At 56.2% G+C, this 22346-nt stretch overlaps 1 protein-coding gene across 22 annotated transcripts in view; it reads left to right on the top strand.

Moving 5' to 3' along the window:
- Window positions 1-22346, top strand: part of MEF2D (myocyte enhancer factor 2D) — a 103341-nt gene that overhangs the window by 30785 nt on the left and 50210 nt on the right. For 8 of the 22 annotated variants that reach the window (XM_069795580.1, XM_069795599.1, XM_069795598.1 and 5 more), the window contains exon 2: window positions 13839-13908. The exons of 1 other annotated variant lie outside the window; for it this stretch is intronic. The gene's annotated coding sequence lies outside the window, so the exon portion shown is untranslated. Of the gene's footprint in view, window positions 1-12880; window positions 13341-13838; window positions 13909-16889; window positions 17052-17307; window positions 17503-17628; window positions 17645-20883; window positions 21019-22346 lie in introns of those variants that run through there. 13 more of the 22 variants (XM_069795588.1, XM_069795579.1, XM_069795593.1 and 10 more) reach the window with 11 other exon arrangements.

Genomic DNA, 22346 nt, shown 5'->3' with positions numbered 1-22346 from the left:
TGGGCTTCCCGGTGATGCTGCAACCATCACTTGCGTCTGTGGACCCTCCGGCTTGCCGGGCTTGGTGCTGCCAGGGCACCTTTGCTGACATCTTCATCCCCCTCTGCCATTCGGTCTCTTGGGGTTTGTGGTCCATTTATTTTTAGGTAATTGCAGTGTACGGGCTCTGAAGTCGCTGGCTGGTAAGACGCAGCCGGATAAGGGAGGTTTTTGTTCGTGAGTGTATTTTAAGCAGCTGGTTTTTTACAGGCAAGAGCCACTGGCGAGCTCCTTGTGCCAGTGTGGAGGGATCCGGCCGACGCCGTGGCCGACTCCCATTCCCACAGATGCCACCTTACCTGCACCCGGTGCTGTGCATGGGGCAGGGTGCAAAGGTTCTGCTCCCGGGCCCCGCTCCGCACCCTCATGCAGGATCCAGCCCTTTGCCAGCACTCCTGCTGGGGGGAAAAAATCCTCCCTCCTAGAACTGTGCCTGGATGAGATCTGAGTCCTGGCAGCTCTGGTCCGAACGTCCAGTGATTAATGGCATTAAATTGGTGCCCCTAGTGAGGTCTTTTTATTTTGCATCTGGTTTTCTCAAGACTTTTTAAGCAGGGGGGGCCAGGGCCACATCGTGCTGAGATCTGATTAGATAAGGGAGAGCTGCCTGTGAACAAAATTCCTACCGGATAATTATTTATACCTCCATGTGCGTCACTAGTAAACATCTGGATCCGCTCCAAACATCTTCATTTGATTTGTTTTGTAGTTTCTCGACAGGGATGTTTGTCAGATCCCCTCCCCACCTCCCTTTCGTCACGTGGCTTTGGACTACTTGGATGAAATTAGGGGTCAGCTTCGAACGGTTGCCCCGCTGCCCGTGGGGCGAGCCCGTCCCTGCCTGCTCAGCGCCAGCCTTGCTTGCCCTTTCACCCCCAGGCATTACCGGTCTTGGGGCCGGTTTAGCAAATTCCCAGCTCCTGGATTCCCGCGATGGGGTAAGAGTCACATTGCCCTTTCTTGGGAGGAGAAAGTTTCTGGTGTTTGTGGTTGCAGGAAAAATACGAGTGGCCAAAAAAACCCAAAAAGCAATCCCAGATGTGCTGCTTTCTATTTTAAAACATCATCGTTTGATTTGGGGGTGAACCAGACTCCCGACCTTTTGGAGCACATGGAGCTGGCAGTCACGCTGAGCTCTTCGAGACCAGGGCTGACTTCTTGCTCTGTTTGTGTAGAGCCAAGAAATTAATATTAATAACTTTCCCTGAATGAGAGTTGAGTACCTGCTTCCTCGGGGCTCCTTGGAAGGCTCCGGCTTGGGCGGATAACATCAACAGTCATCATGAACGGGACCGAGAGTATCACTCCCCACACCGCGCGCAGCTGGGATGCAGATGGGAAGGGACTGGTGTAGGAGGGGAGAGATGAAGGAAGCCTCTGGCTCGCTTTTAAAGTGCCTTGGGCAGGGCTTTCAGGCGCCACGAGCAATTTTTTTTTTGTGTTCCTCCATCCTTTTGGAGTCCCGGCCCCTTCTTTGCACAAGCGCGATGGAAAAACCATCCCGAGTCACCGGAGCCGGCGACGGGTGCCGGCTCCTTCCATGTTGGCAGGGGCTGAAATCCGGGTCTCACCTCTGCCGGGCTCTCAAAACAACAAAAAAAAAAAGTTTCAGTGCTGCACCCTGCCTTAATCTCTTTAAACTGTATTTCACTAATCCTTCATTAGGATCTCATTGTGAGCTTGTTATCCCGTTAGGGCTTAGAGCTGCGCGTGGTGGCATCGCCTGCAGAGCCAGGGCAGGAAGGAATTGTGTCGTCCCCGCCGGCGCCACGTGCTCCGCCAGGATGTGCCGGCAGTGCTGGGTGCCCGGTGAGATGGGTTGTGCTCTGGGGGGATGGATGCCCGCTGCTCTGTCCTGCTCCCACCGGTTTTGGCTGCTCAGAGAGGAGTAGGTGACAGCAGAGGTGGGTGCGGGGCGCCTGCGGTCCCAGTGTCTTTGGTGTGGACCACAGGGACATCATTTCCCCTTCATCGCTGGACGTGCCCATCTGGGGTGTCAGTGTTGGGGAGGTGTAATGTGAAATAGAGCTGTTTTTTGTCTGCGCTGGGGCTAGGTCCTCCTTAGGAGCATTTCTGAATGTCCCCACTGTGCCAAGGGTGAGGTTTTAGCCGGGTTATCTGTTGAGCTCGTGGGAGGTGACCCTGAACCAGGAGGAGGGCGAGCTCGGTGTGCGCTTAACCCCCTTCCCGCTGCCGCAGGAGCCTTAAAAAGGGCATCGGTTGGACCCGACGTGCCACAGACAGATTCCTTCCCTTAGCGAGCGGTCGCTTTCCTGCTGGGAGGCTGGAGCTGGTGCCCTGCTGCTCCGTGCTGCCGGCTCCTCCAGCCTGTCCTCGCACAGCCACGCTCCCTTTTGCAGCACCCAGCTTTTGCATCCTTCCCCCGTATACAGGGACCTTCTTGGGGTGACTGGGTGATGGATGCTGCAGAGCTGTTGCCAGGGGGTCAGGAGACATGCAAGTCCTGGTTTTGGAAGCTGCTTTGGAGGAGGAGAGCGGCCTCTCACGAGTCTAAAGCCGGAGAGGTGGAAAGTCTTTCTCTCTGGATAATTGAGCAGGGCTGAGCACGCTTGCCTTGCAGGCTGCGATCTGCAAGATATCAGGAGATGGTCTGCAGAATGATTGCAAAAAGCAAAACAAAAACCGCACACCCACACATTCCCACATGCGCAGGCAAACAAGGAAGCAAGCATACAGGGGGATAAGCGAGCAGCCGGAGTTGAGACTCAATTTTATTTGGTGGAAAATGAAAACCATTGCAGCAAGTGAGAGGGTTCCTGGCTTTTTTTTCCCTCCTCAAAAAAAAATTAGGTGGGATTTTTATCTTCCCTGGTTTTTGCTTTGTGTAGAAATGTGGCTCTAAAGAGGAGCTTGGTGGCTAAAAAATTGCTGCCTGTTTTAGTGCTTTTCTGTCCAACCTCCTCCTTGCTGGAAGGTCTCGCAGACGCGTATGTTAACATGTCCTCGTCCACTTGTACATGCCAGATACAGTGGGGTCAGGAGAGGAGAGGTGACTCCTCTGACATTGACCAGCAAACAAAATTGAACCAGGCTCTAAAATTGCATGTGGCTTGCTCAAGAGCATTTGCTGGTGTTTAAAGTTTAATACACATTTATTTGCCTTCAGCCATCTCTGCAGGTTGTGGTTTTTCACAGCTGCCAGGGCATGAGGGCACGGTGAGGGGCTCGTGCTACTATAGCCATCAATTGGCTATAGTAGATGTGGTCTCTGCAGGGAACCCTAAACACTCAGATTCCCAACGTAGGACTGAGCGACTTTGGTTCTAGCTCCATTTATTTCTGCAGCCAGTGTGGGGCTCGTGCTGATGCTCAGCCTGTGCTGGAGCAGTGGCAGGTCCTGCCCCCCCCGTGGGGCTTCCCTTCTGCACCAGAGCACGTAGGAATCAGGGAGCGTCGTGAGCTGTGATTTGCGCTGGCTTTTATCCTTCCAGAAAAGGGGAATCGTGATGTCCAGGAGCTCCAGGTCCCGGGGCTTCGCTCTCCTTGCCTTGGGTTTTGTAGCCCTTTGGGGTGCTCCCACCGTGGGCTCAGCTGGGGTCGTGCCGTCCCACTCCCTGCTGCTGGGAAGGTAGAGCTTTTCCAAATGCCTCTTTCCCCTCTTCCTGTGCCTATAATTAGCCCTGGCTCCCTGCCACCATATACTGTACGATCCTGGAAAGGGGTCATGGCTTTGCTGAAATTCTTGGGAACAGAGCTGCCTTTGCAGCTGGGAAAGCGGTGCAATTTCCAAGCAGATAAGAAATAGGGCAAATGCAACTCTTTTCCCCTGCTGTAATTTATGGGCTCTGGGCATGGCATCTCATGGCCTCCTCCCGCTCCAGCTCTCCTCTTGCCTGGAGGAATGGATGAGTCCGTCCGGATTGGCAAAGAGGGTCAAACCAGCTTCTGCCTCTGGTGTGCTGCCAATCACTGTCCCGGCAGCGGGGGTCGAGGAGAGCCCCTTCTTCTCCTGGGCTACCGGGTCTTGTTTTCCGCTTCTGCTGCATCCTGCCCAAGATCTTGCCCCAGGCTGGAGAAGGAAAAAAACCCAACCTGTTCCTGGGTGTCTGTGGTCCTTTCCACTTCTAAAACTTCCCATTTTTATGAATTTCCTGGTTGCAGGGCTCCCTTTGCAGCAGGAAAAGCATCATCTCGATGATCTTAAAGGTCTTTTCCAACCTAAATGATTGATTCTATGGTCTCCAGCCAGGTGAGGAATAGGACCCTGCTTTTCTCCCAAGAAAGGGCAAACGGGAGCAGAGGGGTCTGTTGTGGCTGGGGAGGGTTTTCCTCCCTCTGAACCCTCCTGTGCAAACTGTTGAAAAACTCAAAGTGAAAAGAGTATTTTTAAAATAGAAAACTCCCTTCTTCATAAAAGAGAGACAGAAGTACAGCAAAATCCCCTGTTAAAAAGTTTCCCAAAGCTCTGCTGTTGTTTCTCTACCCCTGTACACTAATTCTGAGCAAAAATCAGGATAAATACGACCAAAAAGGACAGGAATGGAGAGCGAGGGCTCAAGTTGCCATCCCGGCTGGGACTCCGCACGTGCTGTATCCCCCCGGCAGCATCCTGCCGACGAGCCGACTTTCCCTTTCCAATGGAGAGATTAGCTAAAAAAAATACGAGATTAAAAAGCAAAACACTTTCCATTTGTTTTAATTGGCTCCTAGGCCAGAGAGCTTCTTCTCTTCCCTCCCTTTTAAGTCTGTGATTTTCACTTTAAATTACAGGACTGCGGGGCTGAGGTTTTAAGGGGAAAAAGCACCGAGGATGCTGAGGTCCATGATGCTGCTGCCAGGTTCCCTTTTGCAGCACCAAGAGCTTTTCCAGTGATAGCAAGCCTTGATAAATCTCTGTTTTTGCATTTGCTGATGGCGGCGTCTTCATACTGGGGATTGCATTTGGAATTCAGGATTTTTCTGAGGATCATTGGGGTGGACCCATCAGAGGGAGGTGCCGGGAGGTGATGCTTGCACCAGCCATGGAGGTTTCATTGCGCTGCGAGGGACCGAGTCATTTGGGGAGTGGCAGGGCAGTTTCCTACGGACTCGTGCCACTCGGTTGACTGGTTAACCAAATTACACAGAGATCTTCTTTTTTTCTCTGTAGGTGCCTATAAAATCCCCCTTCTGCTTTCCCCTTGCAGCAGTGTACGTGGGGGGCGGTGTAGGAGTTGCTGACGATGGCACCGAATGTGCAAGCGTTTCTCCACACCTCGCCGGAGAGAAATACTTTAATCTTTTTTTAAAAAAAAAAAAAAAAAAAGGATCTGAAGTTTGGAGAGTAGGCGCCCTCCCGACAGAGATTTGCCAAGGATGCAAGGGTTTTTAGGCTTGAACCTGTAGATTTGGGTAACCCCAAGGCTGATTTTATTCTCCGGCTCAGGGTCTTCCCTTTGCTGAGTTTTTGGAGGCTGCCGGGTGGCAGAGGCTCACTCCATCGGGATGCTCCTCCCGCTTTTCCAGATGCAACCCTGGCTTTGCAGCTGGTGCGTAGTCATGCTTGACCGCTGGATCAGCGCTTTGCCTTTTGTCCCAAAGAGTTTGCATGAGGGGTTGGGGTTTGCACGAGGAGCTGGGATTTGCATGAGGGCTTGGGGACAAATCCCCTTTTTGATTTTGGGGACAAGCAACCCTGGCTCCTGCTGAGGTTGCGGCTGCGCTGGCTGGTTTTCCAACCCCTTGCAGGGGTTTTATCTGGAAGTGATGGTGGGTGCTGGTGTTGGTGGCTGTCACCGGCAGGCTGGGTGCTGGGGGAGTGAGGTGAGGAGGAGTTGTTGAAAGGTGCTGGGTGCCTGGAAGGCGGCAGCAGCCCTGGTTGTGGCTGGCTTAGCTCAGGAGACACAGGAGGGTCTGTAGCAGAACCCAGAATTAAATGCAAGTCTTCCAGGCGTTCTGTGTTTGACCACAAAGCCATCTCTCCTCTGCACAAGGAGGGCCTTTTTCTTTCTTGTTTGCAAGTTGCTCTTATAAGCAGGTTTAAAAAAAGCTCTTGGCTTCCAGCAAGGGTCACGGAGCTGGGCTGGGATTTTCTGGCATGGTGGCGGTCCCCATTCCCTGGGGTGGGGGACAGCAGTGAGGGGCATGTGGAGCTTTGCCTGGTCCCCCCTTCCTAGTGAGTGCCCACCTCCTCCATCTGCATTTGCAATCCTGTTTGCACGGGATTTTGGGGGCTGGCTGGCAGCCCCTCTACCCTTCCCCAGCCCACCGCAGGAAAGCCCTGTGCCACCCCAACGTGTCACTTAATCACAGCTGGGAGGTGACTTAGGACCTGCCACTGTTTGTCAGAGCAGGGAGACGGATGGGCTAGAGGTTTTGGACTTGGGCAAAGGTGTTTGTTTGGTTTCCATGGGGAGAGGACGGGCTGAGCCGCCACTGACAGCCCGAGCTGCCCTGGGAGGCTGCGGCAATGCAAAATGTCCCTGGGGCCGGCGGCTGCTGACTCAGGCGACAGCAGAGCAGGCGGTGAGGGGCCTGGGCTTTGCTCTTAATTACTATGATTTTCTCCCATCCTCCCTCCCGCCCAGCTCCGGCGCATGCTGGCATGCAGCCCTGGCTCGCCACACCTCACCCGCTGGCCCTGGAGTTTGGACCTGCCTCGCAGAGCACGGGCTGAGGCTGTGCCGGCCAGCTGGCCTCGACGCCGGTGGGCACGGGGGCACCCAGACCTGCCGGGTTCCCGGGCTTGGGGAAGGGGGCAAGTGCTGTACCAACCTGGGCGAACTCCCTTGGGGACCTGCCAAGGGGGGGGTCGTTCCCAAATAGGGGGGCGATGGGAGCTGACACCCGCTCAGCGGGACCCTGCGTGCTTCGCCTGTGCCGGGCACGTGCATGGCAACTCCTGGCGCTGTCCGTGAGCTTTTTGCACGGGTCCGCGTCGTTGCTGTAAACATGCGAGCTCTGCCTGGCACGGCACCCGGCGGTGGCCAGGCTGGCACAGATGCATGCCCGAGCGTGCCAATGCATGCACAGATGTGTGCCCCGGCGTGCTGGGATGGGGTTGCAGTTGGGGTCCCTTCCAACATCACCCGCCTGGTCCTTGCACCCACCACCCCTGCCGCAGCACACCCCCGGAGCTGCTGCCCTCCAGAGACATTGGCAGGCGCCAATATGTGTTGAAGAACCAGCCTCAGTGTTGATTTTTCCTCCGGCTCCGCTTTTGTCATCCATGGGCAGTTGCGTTAGTCAGTGGCCATGGAGCATCAGTGATAAATTGCCAGTCTACGTCGGGGGTGCGTGCCGGCGGGATTTGGATCCCTCTCGTGCCTCGCGTGGGGTTTTACATGGATGTGAAGCTGCTGCAAAGCAGTTGCAGACGATCTGTCCCCACTGTGCCACAGAAAGGAGAGCGTGGCTTGAAAGACGAGTCAGAATCGGATCTGTGATGTTTGGGGAGAGCCAGCAGCGGACAGAAGGGGTTGGTGGGGAATTCAAGAGGGCTTAAGGGGAGTCAGGGGGCAAAATGGCTGATGGTACCTCCTCTGCTTTACCTCTGCCTTGGAAATGCCGGCAGGAGCTGGAACTGCAAATCCGGAGTAGCTGTCACTGCTGCTGTAAAGCCTCCTGCAGCCCTGGAGCAGCACTGGACCCTTTCATGTGATGCCCCGGAGGGTACTGGGGGCCATGAGCAGGGTGGGGGCACCCACAGCCCCCCCCATCACCTCCGGGCCCACGCACCTGCCCAGTGCCCAGCACAGCACCTGCAGAGCTGCTGCTGTCTCTATCTGGGAAAGTGCAGATGCCTGCGGCCAGGTTAGCTGGTGCCATCCGGGCCCCAGTGCCGGTGCCAGCAGGTGGCAATGTGACCTGAAGCATTGCCTCCGTCACCGGGGCGAGGGCAAGAGCTGGGTGCTTGGGGTACGGGACACCCACATCTTGGCATCCCTGGGCTCTCATGGGAGACCCTGTGATGTCCTCAGGTGTTTTGGGGTTGTTCTGGACTCAGGGTCCTCCTGGTGCTGGTGGGTGAGCAGGAGGGGACAAGGAGGGAGGTGAGGGGCTTGCTCAGGGGAAGGTAATTGGGATTTGGGCAGGGGGATGTTTGTGTTTCCAGCTCTGCTGTTTGCTTCCTTTCCCCGTGCCTCAGTTTCCCTGCTCTGGGAGGAGCAGGCGCTGCTGCAAGGCAGTAGGACCACCCTGTGTGGGCAGTCGTGGTCCTGCTGATCCACACTCAGCTGATGTGCCGGGACGTCCTGTGGCAGTGTCAGCCCCTGGATGGGCTCTTGGAGTGGGGACATGCAAACCGGAGCCTGCCCAGAGGTGTAGGCACCCGCATGCCGAGAGGTATTTCTGCTCCCGCCAGATGTGCTGGGTGCAAGGAGATGGGTGGCCCAGCTGTGCAGAGACGGCAGAAGCAGGGTGGGTGCTGTGAGCCAGAGGAGACTCCTGCGTCCATCCCTCATCCCATGCTTCTCCCGGACCCCCCCCACCATTGTCACCGGTGTGGCACGGTGCGTGGCTTTGCTCCGAAACCCATGCCAGTCCCCAGCTCTCCTGCATCTCCCGGCCACCCCCGCCCGCCCGCGTCCATACAGCTGGAGGTTTCAGTTCTGCATCTCCGCTGCCCAAGGGGGAACTCAGCCGGCGAGAGCGAAACTCGGTGGCTGCAACGGTCGCACACGCGCACCGCCCCCCCCGGCACCCACTCTGTGTCCCCCAAGTACTGGCAGGGCCGGTGGCCGCTGTTGCAACACCCGTGGCGGTGGCTATGCCACGCACTCGGTTGCCATGACCTTTCCTGGAGCACGGCTCGGTGGGGATGGAGAGCGGCCGTCCAGCACCCATCCCAGGGCTGGATTTGGGCAGGGGGCCTGTGCTGGGACCCTTTGTTGGGGGCAAAGCTTCCGCAAGGTGACCTGGAAGAGCGGAGAAGTGAACCCCCCAACAGCAATTCCCACCCTGCCTCGAACTGGGGGCACCTTCAACCCATCCCTGTGCAGGTGTTGGAGGAGCACCGGTGGTGGTTGCACCTTCTGCACGGTGTGGACACGTCCTCGGCACGGTTGGCTTGTGCCATCGCTCTTGTGCTATCGCTCATCCCTGCACAGCTGAGCATCTTGTGCCACTGGAGGTGGATTTCTCCTTTCCGGCTTCCACCCGCTTTCCTTCCGTCTCCCTTTCTGCAGCCCCTGTTGCTGTGCTGGCGCTGTGACTCCGGTGCAGGATCCGGCACGATGGCCAGTTGGGAGCCACGGTTTCTCGCTGCGTTTAACCACCAGCCTGTCCTGCCCAGCACTCCTGCCTGGAGTGGGATCTCTCCTAGTTTGTCCCTTTCCACCTCTTGGTGGCAAGCCAGAGGAAACCCAAATGTAAAAGACTCATCAGGCCTAATTAAGCCCTGGGGATATTCCCAGTGGCTGGTGCAAACTGGAGGCCAGGCCGTGGCTGAGATGCTTTAGTTTCATGGGCTGGAGAAATGGAGAAAGTCCTTTTTTTTTTGGCTAATGGTGGGGCTGATCCTTGCTGTTGCCAGGACCTCCCCAAGACCGGCGCAGCACAGCCCCAGCAACTGGGGTCTGGGGTCACCCCGGTTTGGGTTGGGGGCCCACAAGTGCCTGGCAGAGGGGTGGCGAGCCGGGTCGGGAGCCCGGTGGGGGGAAGTTCAGGTTTGGTATCCAAATGTTTGTGGCCCTGAGCCCGTTGCTAGAGGAAACATGAAAAAAGGGGAAGGAGAGATTGCGGTCGGCTGCTCTTCCCCTCCACAATCTGCGCCTCCCTCTTGGCCTCTTCGGCTCTGCTTTGGCCCGGAGCAGCCTCAGAGCGGACAATTTCTCCCCGTCCACCTCCCTTTCTCCCCTCAGACTTTCCCCCTGTGTGCCCGTGGAAGTGGCCCTGCGGGATAATGCTGGGGATGCCAGCACCCCGAGCCGAGCCAGCCGCGGCGAGGCTTTCCTTCGCCAAGGTAGAAAGGCAAGCTCACGCTGGTGGCTTAATTGACTGATGATTGATCTAACAACAGGGCTGGGAGCTTATTTGAGTGATTTAGCATCTTCCAGGCTTCTGCGCATGGTGAGGATGGGTTTTGCCTGAGACCCTTCCTCTGCTGACTCAAGGGGATTATTTATTTGGGGGTATTACATGTATATATGATGTAGTCAGGGGTGTATATATATATATGGGGTGTATGAATTTGGGGATATATATATATGAGGGTATATATATTTGGGGGTGTATATCTATATATGGGGAGATATATATATCTCTCTATACATACATATATGCAAAGACTGGCTGTGGCACAGGGGCTGCCAAGCATCACCTGAGCAGATATCGAGGGTAGTCCCCGGGAGCCATCCCTGCACATCCTCCGGGATCCTTCCAGGCAGGTTGGAGCAGCTCCATAGCCACCCGCTGCCTTTGCATGGCAGGTTGCACCAGCCTGACTACATCAGTTAAAAAATGGGGGGGTCCCAGGAGGTCCTCCCCACATCAGGGAGGTTTTCCTGCTGCTCTCGGGACAGATTCCACCCTGAGGCATTTTGGTTTGTCACTGGGCAAAACCAAAGCTTTGGTTTTCAAACAGGAACAATTTTATCGTCTGCTCAGCATTTTCGTCTGAAAGCTGGGCGAAAAGATTGTCTTCTCTTTCCCCCTTTTCCTCCCCTTCTTTTTTTCCATTAGAAAGGGGAATTCACTTGTCTTTGCTGCCTCCATCGCTCCCCTACATGATTTATTTTTTCTTTTTCCCCCAGCTTGTAAAATAACAGAGCATTTTGAAAAGACGATACTTCCACCCTTTCCTGGGCAGCATTTCTCTCTTTAAAACAAAAAGACTTCAAACACAGGTGGTGCTGTGGGGATCAGACCTGGGCACTGAGCAGGGTCCCTTGGGGCTGCCGGCGGCACTGTCCAGCCCCAACCTTTCACCCGGTCCTGGTCTCACCGTGCCGCGGTGGGTCAGATAGTGACCTTCCGAAATACCCCAGAATCCAGAGTTCCCGGGAGCCGTGCCAGGACGCTCGCTCGCTGGCAACACTGGTGGGTGGGGGCTTTGCTTCTTTGCACTGTCTTGAAATGCTGCAAAATGGGGACTGGGGGTTCACTGGGGTTTACTGGTGCTGGATGTACCACCGGGTCTGAAGGGCAGCGGCTTCGGCAGCTTGGCCGGAGCATGAAGCAACGTGGGAGCCGTGGGGCTGGAGAGGATTGGGCCCTTGAGCTCACGTTTGTGTACACTGTGGTTTCTGGACCTTCTCCCTGTGTTCATCCCTGTCTCGGGGGCTGATCCAGAGCCGGGCGATGCTGAGGTGTGGCCCTGGGCCAGGGTCTGACCAGGCCCTTGCAGGGAAGTGTATAGGCTCCGTCAGAGCCGCCTGGCAGGCTAAATACCCTGAGACCGATCCTGGCTCAGCCAGGGTTTCCTACCTCGCCACAGTGAGGGGGGAGCCGGTCTGCTGGAGTGGGTCGGCAAAGGCATTGCCATTAGTCGTCACGGTCTGGGGACCGCAACGTGGCTGAGGGCTGCATGGATTTGGATGTGGTCTGACAGTCATCGTCACAACAGGCCGGTTGGCTCTCGTGGCTGGGGATGTAGGCTTACTGCGAATAATCAGCCATGGGTATTTTTGCTGTTGGGGCTAGGGTCTGTGTAAGTGGCGCCTGGCATGGCTGTACGGGCTGTCCCGTGATGGCCACGTGTGGACCAGCACCATGGACACACGGCTCTGGATTCAGGTCGGCTGCGAGTGGGGACCCTGCAGCCCGTGGGGATGCTCCTGGCTTGTCTACCGGCATCCCCCACCAAGGGGGGACAACTCCATGTACAGACATAGCAGGTCTTGCTTGGCTGCATGTTTCCCCTTGCATCCCAATGGGATGGTGGAGCTGGCTCCGAGCTCGCCAGGGCCAGCGGGGGTTTGGCTGCCTGGAGCGGAGCCAGCCCCGGGCGCAGAGCTGAGCCACATGTTCACACATCCTCCACCCAGCCCAACCCGTGGTCCCTGGTCCCCATGCCGAGGCTCTGCCACAGCCCTGCAAGGCGCTGCAATGCTGAGACCAGCAAGAGCTGCTCGTACGCCGAGCGGGGGGAGTTTCAGGAGCTCGTTGAGAGTCCCTTTGCATTGAACACTGGGGACGGCATCCACGGCATGGGTGCCAATCTCCTGCAGCCCCTTGGTGCGAGGGTGGTCCTGCTCACGTTAACTTCTCCACCCCTTGGAGCCAGCACCGACCCAGGTCCCTGCGGGTAACACCTGAGTTTGCACTAATAACAGTCCGGTGGGTCCCGGTGCGGGGGAGTTTGTTTGCAGAGAAGCAGCCCCTGATCCCTGAGTTGGCAGCTGAGATAAGGCAGAAAGTGGAAGCGCAGGTAGCGTGGTCCCTCGTCCTGGCTGGGAGTGTGGCACTTGCAAGGTGACACTTCTTCTGTGGGTGTCCTTGTCCCCACGTGGTTGATCATTCTGTAGGATGCTCTTTTTTATTAAGGGAAATAAAGGGGTGGTCCTGGGGGAGGGGTCAACAGGTCAGTCTGGTCATTAATGGGTGCAAGTGGGGCAGTAGCTGAAGCCCCCCATCCTTGTCCCTGCTGCTCTCCCATCGTGGAGGTGATGGAGCCAGCCTCGTCTGTCTGTCCTGATGCTGGGAAATCCTGTGGCTGGTCCATCCACAGGACTCCAGTCCACATAGTGTGAGGTTTGGTGCTTTTGGCAGGCTGGAAAGCTGCTTGTACCCGGCTGTTCTGGGGTGTCCCCTCCATGTGGCTCCTCAGGGGTGAGCGGTAGGTGCAGCCCAGGCCGGAGCCACGCGTTTCTCGCTCTGGCTTTGTTCAGGCTGAATTTTGTAATGTCAGGAAATGAGCTGGCCGTGGGAGGGGAGGCAGCCGGGGAGAGGAAGGCTGGTTTTGTGGTTGAAGCGGAGGATGAGGACGCCGGAAAGCGGAGCACAATTCCTCGCTCTGTTTCAGGCACTGGGGGTGAGGGTGCAGCTCAGCTTTGGGAGCAGGAGCTCGCGACGCGTTCAGAGAGCCGGGTGCTGGCCTTTGTGCCTCAGTTTCCCTTTTGTTCAGCGGGAGAAAGCGCCGTTCCTCTCGCTTGCGGGAGTGTGCCGTGGGGGACGGGCTCTGCACAGGGGAGGCACCGTCCCACACTGGATGGTGACGGCCACCGGTAGATGAATGACCAGCACAAGGCTGGCTGAAACTGCTGCGCTTTACCTTGTGGATCGCCTCCCATCTTTGAGTGGCAAGTGAGATGAATTTAGCAGCCGTGTTTCTTTCTGGGCCACGACGTTTTGTTCTCGTCGAGGACTGCTTTGGGCCAAGCGCACGGGCTGCGCTCCCTGGAAGAAAGCATCCGAGCACGCAGGTCAGTTCTTTTCCCTGCGGGGCACGCACGTGAGTCTTCACAGAGATCGCAAAGTTCACTTAAAACCTTGAACGACTTGCTGCCAGGCTGGCTCTCGTCCTTCATTAATGATAATTTTTGGTTTATGGTTTGTTTCATTCCCGAGCTCTTTTTAGTTTCTTTTCCCCCTGGTCTCTTGCTCCTTTTTTCCACCCTTTCTTCTGCGGTCCCACAGGTTCCTGTACCCTATCCCCACCTCTGGGCACCAGGATGCTCTCATAGCATCGGGGCTCCTGTTTCCTTGCAGGAGCCCGGAAAGGTCCTAGCAGCCATGCTTGGGGTCAGGGCAGCATGGGAGGGGACCCCTCCAGCTCCTGTCCCCTCAGCCAGGGCTGCTGTCACTGAGGCAGCCCTTCACTGTCCCCTCTTGACCAACCATGCTCCAATGGCAAATGTGTGGGGAGCCCGGTCCTTGTCTCTGTCCCCTCAGACTGATGGCTGCTTGCTTTTTCTTTGCAGTTTGATTGAGGAGCGGCGGCCGCAGCTCATCCTCTGGCAGGCGCAGAAGATGCAGGAGTCTGCGTAGCAGGTAGGGGAGGAAATCCCAACCTTCGGGCTCTCGCTGCCTTTCGCCTCGAGTTCGCTTGCCAGGGGCCATGCATCTCCCCTGCTCTGGGCTGGGAGCGAGGAGGAGACCCCCGTGGAGGTCATCCCGGCTGGATGCAGCTCAGGGGTTCAGACTCCGAAATTGGTGTGGGATCTGACCCTACCGCTCTGCTCCAGTGGCAGGAGGAGCAGTGGGTCCTGGTGCCGGCAGGGAGCACCCTGCCCGGCTGAGCACCCCTCTCCTGCTGTGGGCACAAGGGGGTCCTGATGAGCAGGACTGGGCACCAGAGTTCCCCCCCTTGCAACAAGAAAGCTGGTGTGGGGCAGGGAGGTAGCAACCGCTCGAGGTCCTGCAGCCCGGTGGGCAGCCCCGCACCCAACGGTGGGTGCCTCTGCAGTTCTCCAACGCCCATCTTCCCCTTTGCTTCACTGCCTGGTGCGGCTCTGCCAGATCCCAGCTGCAGTCATGGCACTGATTTGGGGCGCTCTGGTTGGGGTTTTCTTGGCAAAATGAGGGCGTCGGCACAAAGGAGGGTTTTCCTGCCCTGGTTTCTCCCTGAATGGACGAGACTTGTGGCCAAACCCAGTATTGTTTTGTCCCTTGTGTTCCTGAGAAATAAGGTGCTGTTGGGAGAGGGCCCCATGTCCAGGTTTTGTCCCTTCTCGACCTTCTTTGCCTGTTTATTGCTGTTACAGTAAATGTTTGCATCTCCCTTATCTGCAATGAGGTTGTGGTAGAGACAATGCCGCGGACCCATTTTATGAGGGCTCTATGGTTTTGTGTAATGTATCTTCTGTACCTGATATTGAAATCAATAAAAGGAAAGATTTAAAAAATAATCTGACCCCAGCTCCTGAAAGGAGGGGACTCTGTCGTTGCTGCTTAGTGAGCAGTTTTGCTGGGTTGAGATTGCTTTTTAGTGCTGGAGAGGGGGCAGGTAATTTATTTGGAGGCTTGGTGCTGGGAGATGGGGATAGCATTCACCGTTTCTTCTGCAAGGTCAGGACCAAGGGCTTCGTCTTGCCATCGGTTGTGCTGATGGAAACCAAGAGCAGCTCCACAGGCTTGCGTCAGGGTGAAAGCGGTGGAAGGGCCCTGCTGTATGTTGGTGATGCTTGGTTTGGGCCAGCGATGGGTTGTGGTGTGCCGGAGGAGAGCAGGGCCGGGAAGGCTCGGCCGGGTCTGTCCTGCTGCAGTTTGGCTGAGCGCGGTGCTGTGGCAGAGTGCCGGGTGCTGGTATGGGACAGGCTCTGGTCTCCTTTTGTTGGGCATAAATAAAGACTAGCCAAGGGGCACATTTTTTAGTGCAGTGAATAATTAAATGGAGCATAGGGGTGATAGGGCTGTCTGCTGCGGGGTGTGCTGGAGCTCAGGGGCGGGAGTGGAGGGCAGGACCCTCCACAGCTCCCGAGCATCGCGGTCCCGGTCCTGTCCCCCTGGTCCGGATGCTGGTGGGCGGTGGCAGGATCTCTCCGCAATTAACATGCGTTCTCCCCCACATTGCTGCTTGCTGCTGGAGACGGGATGCTCAGCTCCACTGACTCCATACTGACCAGTTACAACAGCTCCTTATTTTTTAGGCTCACACAAATTCTAGTTTTTTGGGTCAGCAGTGTCCTCCTGCAAAGCCCCATGTTGCTGCTGGTGCTGGCACAGTTTTGAGCAGGGGAGAAGCAGCTTAGTGATTTCTGTAGCTGCATAATTGCTCGCTCCAAGGAGTGGTGCATTAAGTTGTGTGACTTGGGGAGGAGGATTTTGAAAAGCATCTCCGGGGACTGCTTTGAAACTTGTCCCCTTCGCTCTGCGAGTGACAGGAGCTGAGCAATTAGAAAAGCAATATCGACCCTGCCTCGGAAGTGTGTGACGACCAGCACTGGGCGATTTAATCCTGACGAAGCCACGTCCTTGCGTCCTACGACGTGCAGCATCGCTGCCCACGATCAATAGGCATTTTGTCTTCCTGAGGCCAGCCCCATTTGAGGCGCACCAGGAAAACCTCTCTCTGCCCAGACGTATCTGCTGCAGAAAACTCTTCTAGGGCCTGTGACCTTAATTGAATCGACTCTTTCATGTCCTGAAGATGGTCGTATCATCTCACTGCAGCCATGCTCAGTAAATCACGTGTCCGTTACCGCATGCACAAGCTGCAGGGTCTGTGCCAGCCTGCTTTTCTCTCGATGAGATTTTGCAGCCCAGAGCTGATTTTCAGCTGCTCGGGAAGAGCCCTTGGGTCACTGGGTCTGCTCCTCTGCTGTCTAAGGCCTTGCATCATGTTTTCTTGGACATTTAATGCTGATGGAGACCTGAGTTTGCAGCTCCTGGGCTCCCGCTATGCTTTAGGGGTGAGCGTGCCGCCTTGCCTGGCACCAAGCCGTTCGCAGGATCCTCCCTATTTCCAGGGAGAGCTTGTAAAGACTGGCTGGTGGGCTCACCAAAAATCCCACTTCTTGCCCCTTTCTGTCTTCAGCAGAGGTGGGATCCTGGTTTTGGTAAAGCGATGGTTTCCTGCCGCCCTGTGCAGCTGCTGAAACGTGATCGTGCTGCTGGAGGTCACCTTTTAACTCCCCACGGAGCCGGGTGGCCTTTCGTGGTCACAGCTCTGCCCTGTGCTTTGGTTTCCTGAGCTCATCCGCTATTTTGCCACCGAGGGAGGGGGACGGGGAGGGGGGGCGGGAAATGTCTTCAAACCCCTTTTCCCTTAGAGGGGAAAAGCCAGCTTGGTCAGGAATGCTGTCTAACTGTGACAACCCGGCAGCAGGGCTCGTCCTCGCCGGGGGTCCTGCTGCGTCCGTCCCCATCCCGCTGTGTCCCCGGTTTTGGGGCGATGGAGGAAGCAAGCCCGGGGGTTGCTTTCGGCAGCTGTTCACGAGTGAACGGCTCTGGCTTGCTCCCTTTCCCCCCCACCCCCTTCTCCCCATGCTTAACCACCTCCTCCTGCCTTCACATCTGCCTCTGCCCTTTAGACGCTGCGGTGTGCCCCGGCACTCCCCAAACAAGGTTTTAGGGGAATCGGGGGCCGGCCGACTGCCTTGGCAGCGGTGGGGACGGCGGTTCCATCCCGCGTGCTTCCTCCCGTCCGCCAGCGCGCAGCAGACGTGGAGAAGGACGCAGCCACCCTGTCTCCTGTAAGTACCTCTCACTCTTTCCACTGGAGAGTTAAAATTAGCAACTTCTTTTTTTAAAACAGGCGTCGCTTTAAACCTTGCCAGCCCAACTGGGTTTCCTTTTATTCCCGCCCCCCCCCCCCGGCTCCTTTTCTCTTGATTTTTTTTTATTTTGTTGTTATTGTTGAATGTATGCGTGCACTTTTCTCCTTTTTTTTTTTTATTTTTTTTCCTCTCTTTTCGTTCCTTCCTTTTTTAAACACGGGTGACGCTGCAGTGTCAGTGCGGAGTTTGGAGCCAAATAAACAGCCCGGCACACCCCCACCCCGATCGCCTTACAGAGCCCGGTGCCGGAGCCCAGCGCCGAATTTAGAGCCCTTATCTATTGTCAGCCTCTGCGGTCACTGCTGCTCTGCCGGGGGGGGGTTGTTTGCCCCAGATCCCCTTTTTGCTCCTGACACAGATCTTCAATGTGAGTGTGCCTCTAATTATTTTTTTTTTTCCCTCTCCTTTGTGTTCGTGGTAAAGCACAGAAGTGCCCGTAAATCAGGACCCGTTGCTTTTTGTCCAGGGCTGCGTGGACAGGGAGGGAGAAGGGGAGTTCTGGGCGGTGGGTGAGTTCCCATGTTGGGAGGATCAGTTGCATGGAGAGAGGGGGAAACTGAGGCACGGAGGGAGAACGCATCTCACCAACGGGGAGTGGGTGAGCCGGGATTTCCTCCTCTTAAAATAAAAACAAATATAGACGAGCAAAGAAAAACACAGCAGGCGTGGGCTCAGATGCAGGATTGGTGCCTGTCCCGGGTGATAAAATCCAGCCCTTTGGGGAAGCTCGCACCCATGGTCCCCCGCGGCAGGGACGATGCCGGGGACCCACGCGGGTGGAGGGTGCCACAGACGGAGCTCTGCTATGCCGGGACGGAGCCGGGGGTTGGAGGTGGCCGTCCCAGCCCGGATCTGCGAAAGCAAACAGGAAGGCAAGGGGGGAGCAGCCCACCGTATTTACTCAGGCTTTAGGGAGGTTATTTATTGTGGTTGTTCTGAGGTCGGTACTGGGGTTTTTTAACATCTTCCTGCTCGGTGCTGTTTCCTTTCGGCCAGAGCTGGGTGCCCAGCATGGTGGGAGCTTGCGGCTCATGTAGGGAGGTGAGCTGGGTACCACGCACCTCTCCACCCAAGCATTGGGTGAGGCAGGAGCATTGCGCTAGGGCTCTCCCTCCTGTTCCTTCTCCTCCCTTAACTATTTCATAAATGTTTGGTTTGCTCTAGAGACCAGCCCGGCCGGTCCTGCACAAGGGATGGATGTGGTGGGGCTGGGACTGGCGCTGGGCTTGGCTCAACCTAGAAAAAATCTTTTCCATCTTGATTTTTTTTCAGGGTTTTTTTGTGCTGTTACTGCTTTGGGGCTGGGACTGCCCAGATCCTGCCTGGAGTTAATAATGCTGATAATCTTAATATCCAGTTCTGTGAAAATTAAGATGCAAAACCCATAGGAAGGAGGACGGCATCCTTCAGAATTGCTTTCGGTGTTTCCCTCCCAAGACATGCTCTCGTGTGCTGCCCTGGCTCTGATGCTCATGGACGGCTTGAACACAACCAGGGCTGGAGGATAAACTTTGCTCTTTGGGTTAAACCCAACCCTTTAACCATCACTGGGGTTGGGTGAGGCAGGTTCTCTCCTCTGCTTGACTTGGGGAACCTGTCACGGAGGGGTTGGCCACATTTGGGGACAGGGTTTGGGTCCGTGGGTCTCATCCTCACTGCAGGTTCCCAGGTTTCTACTTTCAAAACCAAACGGTTGCCCATGGCACTGCCCTGGGCAGCGGTGGGAGCAATGATGGCTGCAAAACCCTTTCCTCCTCCTCTTCCTCCTACATCTCTTTTGGGCAAACAATCGATTTGGGCAGCTATTTATTTATATTTATTTATTTTTATGTCCCCACCCTTCAGCCAAAAATTTTGACTGAAGTATTTTCATTTCTACCCGCAAACTCATGCCTTTTGAAAACCACACTTTCTCTCTCGCCCCCTTTGCGAGTCTGCAGAAAAAAACCTGCCTTTTTTGGGTCTTTTTTTGCAATATTTTCCCTTTTCCAAGAGGAATCGTGACTGGTTTATCTGTGACACTCCTGCACTCATGACGGCTTCCAAGCTCTCGCCTGTCCTCGGGGTCTGTCTCCTCTGTGCCATAGGAGCATCCCAGCATCTTTCCTGTCATCTCTCCGAAAACCTGGGCTGGGACCCGCCACCAAGCCCTTGGCTTCAACCGCAGCTGCATGCTGGTGGTGCTCCAGTGCAGGAGCTTGGAAGGTGCCAGGCCTGAGAAGTAGTGGCACCTCTGGGAAGTCCCAAATTTTGGCATTTCCCACAGTGACTGGGCATCCCCATTGCTCTCCTGAGCATCACCTCTGTGGTTTGCTGGGATGCCCGAGGTGGGCATGGGGCCAGCATCTGCACCCCTAAAACCTAGGGCTGGCCAAAATCACCACCCCTCCAGCACGTGGCTTTTGGTGCAGTCACAGAGAAGGGCTCGGCAGGTCAGGGACCCCGGCAGGGAATTCCCGCCCCCCGCCCCCCCACCTAAATCCTCCTTACTAAAACACAGGCTTTGGGTGGGTTGGAAAAAAAACCTTTCAAAACAGAATAATTTTCCCAGCTATTCCTGGAGGATGCATCCTGGGATGAGGTCTGGATGAGTCCGGCTCGCCCTGCTAGTGGGAGCCATCAGCCAGCGGGTCTGGCCGGAGCTGCCAGCGATGGCCATCGGTGCAGGCAGACCACGCCACACGCCAAGCTTGGCTTGATTTTGGTGGTCTGGCTGATGCCGGGGAGCGAGGAGGACAGGATTTGTGCGCCTGTGTCTAGAATGTGCGTCTTGTGAGTGAGTGGTAACAGCTGAGAGCCAGCTGTCTCGCTGGATTTCGGCTGCCTGACGAGCCAGGGCCAGATCCTCACCCACCCGCCTTGCTGGCTCACGGCTTGGGAACGTGGGGTGAGGATCCAGCCCTGTCCCTCGTCAGCCTTTTGCCTACAGATGCATGTGCGTGCACGATGAGCCGGGGGAGTGGGGCCATACCTCGTCCCGGCAGGTGGCAAAGCCTTTGTGGCATGGCGGGCATCCCCCAGTCCCAGCAGCCGTGAGTCAGGCCAGGGATGAGGGACCTTGAGCCAGTATGTCCCCTGCCCCGGCTTTGGCTGCAGCAGGTCTGAGTGCTCTGCAGTCCCCAGGGTGCTCCAGTGGTGCCGCGTGCCTGGGTTCCGGATCGGGGGTCCGCAGAGCACTGGTGCCAGCGGCAGATGTGGTGGCTGATGCAACGTTATTCGGGTGCTGGGTTGGAACCGCCATGTTTTCAAGGCAGTGGCAGGGGAAGAGGAAGTTAAACCCATTTTTGCTGTGTGACATCTTGTCCCGGTTCCTCCTGTTCACTTAGAGTGAGTTTGGTTTGGGTTCAGTGGTGGCTGGACCCTGGTCCGTGCCTCTTGGTGGGCTTCAGTGGCTCCTTCTCCTCTCATGAGGCTTGGGCAGTAGGTCTTGGGGCCAAGGGACAGCTCTTTCTGCTCAGTTCCTTGTGCCCAGAGCCTTGATCTCTGCTTGCAAATCATAGTGGTGTTACAGTCTCACATAATTAATGCTGTTCATGGACCTTTGTTTGCTTTACTCAAAAAAATAACGGTGTCCAGTGGTAAGCTTCCAGCTGTTAGATGGCAACATGCTCTGAGCGTGAGTGTGTGGCTGCAGACTAAAGTAGGTTTTTGGGGTGGAAGTGGTGGGGATGTGTACAGATGGATGGGCAGGTCCACCTCTGAGAAAAGCAGATGGCCAGGATGCCGATTTTTGTGGTTTTGTTTCCAGGTTGGAAGTGCCAGGGGCTGGTTGGAGCTGCGATGGTTGAGTCTGAGCATTGGGATGGAGGCAGGAACCTGGTCTTGCCTGTTCCTGGTGGTGTTGGCCAGATCTTTCCCATCCATCTCTCCAAGGGACTCTCCGGTGAGCTCTTCTCTGGCGTCATCCGCCCAGTATTCAGCATTGCTATATCAGTGGCAAATTACGCTCATTTGCTTCTTATCCTTCTTCTTGTGGTCAAGTGGAGCTGGTGACCACCATCCCCTTCCCAATGATGGGAAGTTCCTAGCTTCACCAGCTTCACCAGCTCCTCTGTACCTCAGACGCATGCTGGACCCTCCAGCCCCTGGGGAGCCTGGTGCTCCCCGCCTGGGACATGTAAACCCTGACTGAGAGTGTGGGATGGGACAATGCAGGAGCAACGTCTGCTTCTACGTTGCCTTCATGTCTTTGGACCTGATGGATGTCACGGCTGCTTTGGACACGGATGCAGTTAGCAGTCAGTAGATGCAAATAAAATCAGCAGCCCCGTGACTTTTGGCATTGCTGCTATTACTCACCAGTGCTTAGGGGTGGGGGAAAAAGAAAGAAGTGGTTTTGGGAGGCTGGTTTGAAAGACCTTGGGGGTCCTTGGGGAAGGGCTGAGCCTTTGGGAAAGGTGCTGCTGGGGTTGTGTGCTGGGAGGGGGGATTGTGCTCGAGGGCTGAGCTCCAGGATGGCACTGGAGATCTCCGGCCTCTTGGCAGCCCCGGCTCCCAGGCGGAGCCCGTGCTGTGCTTTGGGTGCCAGAGGGTCTGCAAAGCTGCTCTTGGGTGTCCATTCCTGGCTGGGGACAGGGTGCGGGGTCCCCAGCTGTGTTGGGGGATGGAGATTTGTGCCACGCTGCCCTTGGGTGAAGGCAAGGTGACCGCAGGATGCCCTGGGCTTGCTGCAGAGGATGCATCCCCAATCCCATCCTGTGGACACGAGAGGGAAGAGGAGTGTTTCCCCCAGGACAGTTTTGCACTCCGTTGTGTCCCGTGGGGCTGCTGTGGGTTTCCATCGCTCTCATGGATGGCCCAGAGCAGCAGTCAGGTCTCATGGAGTTTCCCCTGGGTAAAACCCATGGTGGGGAGAAGAGTTGTCCCCTCTGTTACTGGGGGAAATCCTGTCCCCTTACATGGAGAGCCCCTAAATTCCCTGCAGGGAGGGTTTCACCCTCCTCACTCTGCTGAGCCGCCCCAGGGGACCCTGTTCCCGTGTCCCAGGGGTGGGATCCTGCCCCCTGTGCAGGAACTGAAGGCAGCAGTTGTCCCCTTTGGCATGTTGTGCTTTGGGACTTGCAAGTCATCAACATCCTTCTGATGACTGTAGCGAGGGTGTTGGCAGCGGGGACCTTGCTGGGCTGCACTGGAGGGTGTGCGCACCCTCAGGATAGGGGGTGCCCAAGGAAATGGGGTGTGATGTTGGGGTCCGGGTGCTGGCGATGCAGG

This window comes from Haliaeetus albicilla, chromosome 10 (assembly GCF_947461875.1).
Source record: "Haliaeetus albicilla chromosome 10, bHalAlb1.1, whole genome shotgun sequence".
NCBI lineage: Eukaryota > Metazoa > Chordata > Aves > Accipitriformes > Accipitridae > Haliaeetus > Haliaeetus albicilla.
Note: the sequence above shows the minus strand (reverse complement) of the source record. Positions and strands in the feature narration are given on the sequence as shown.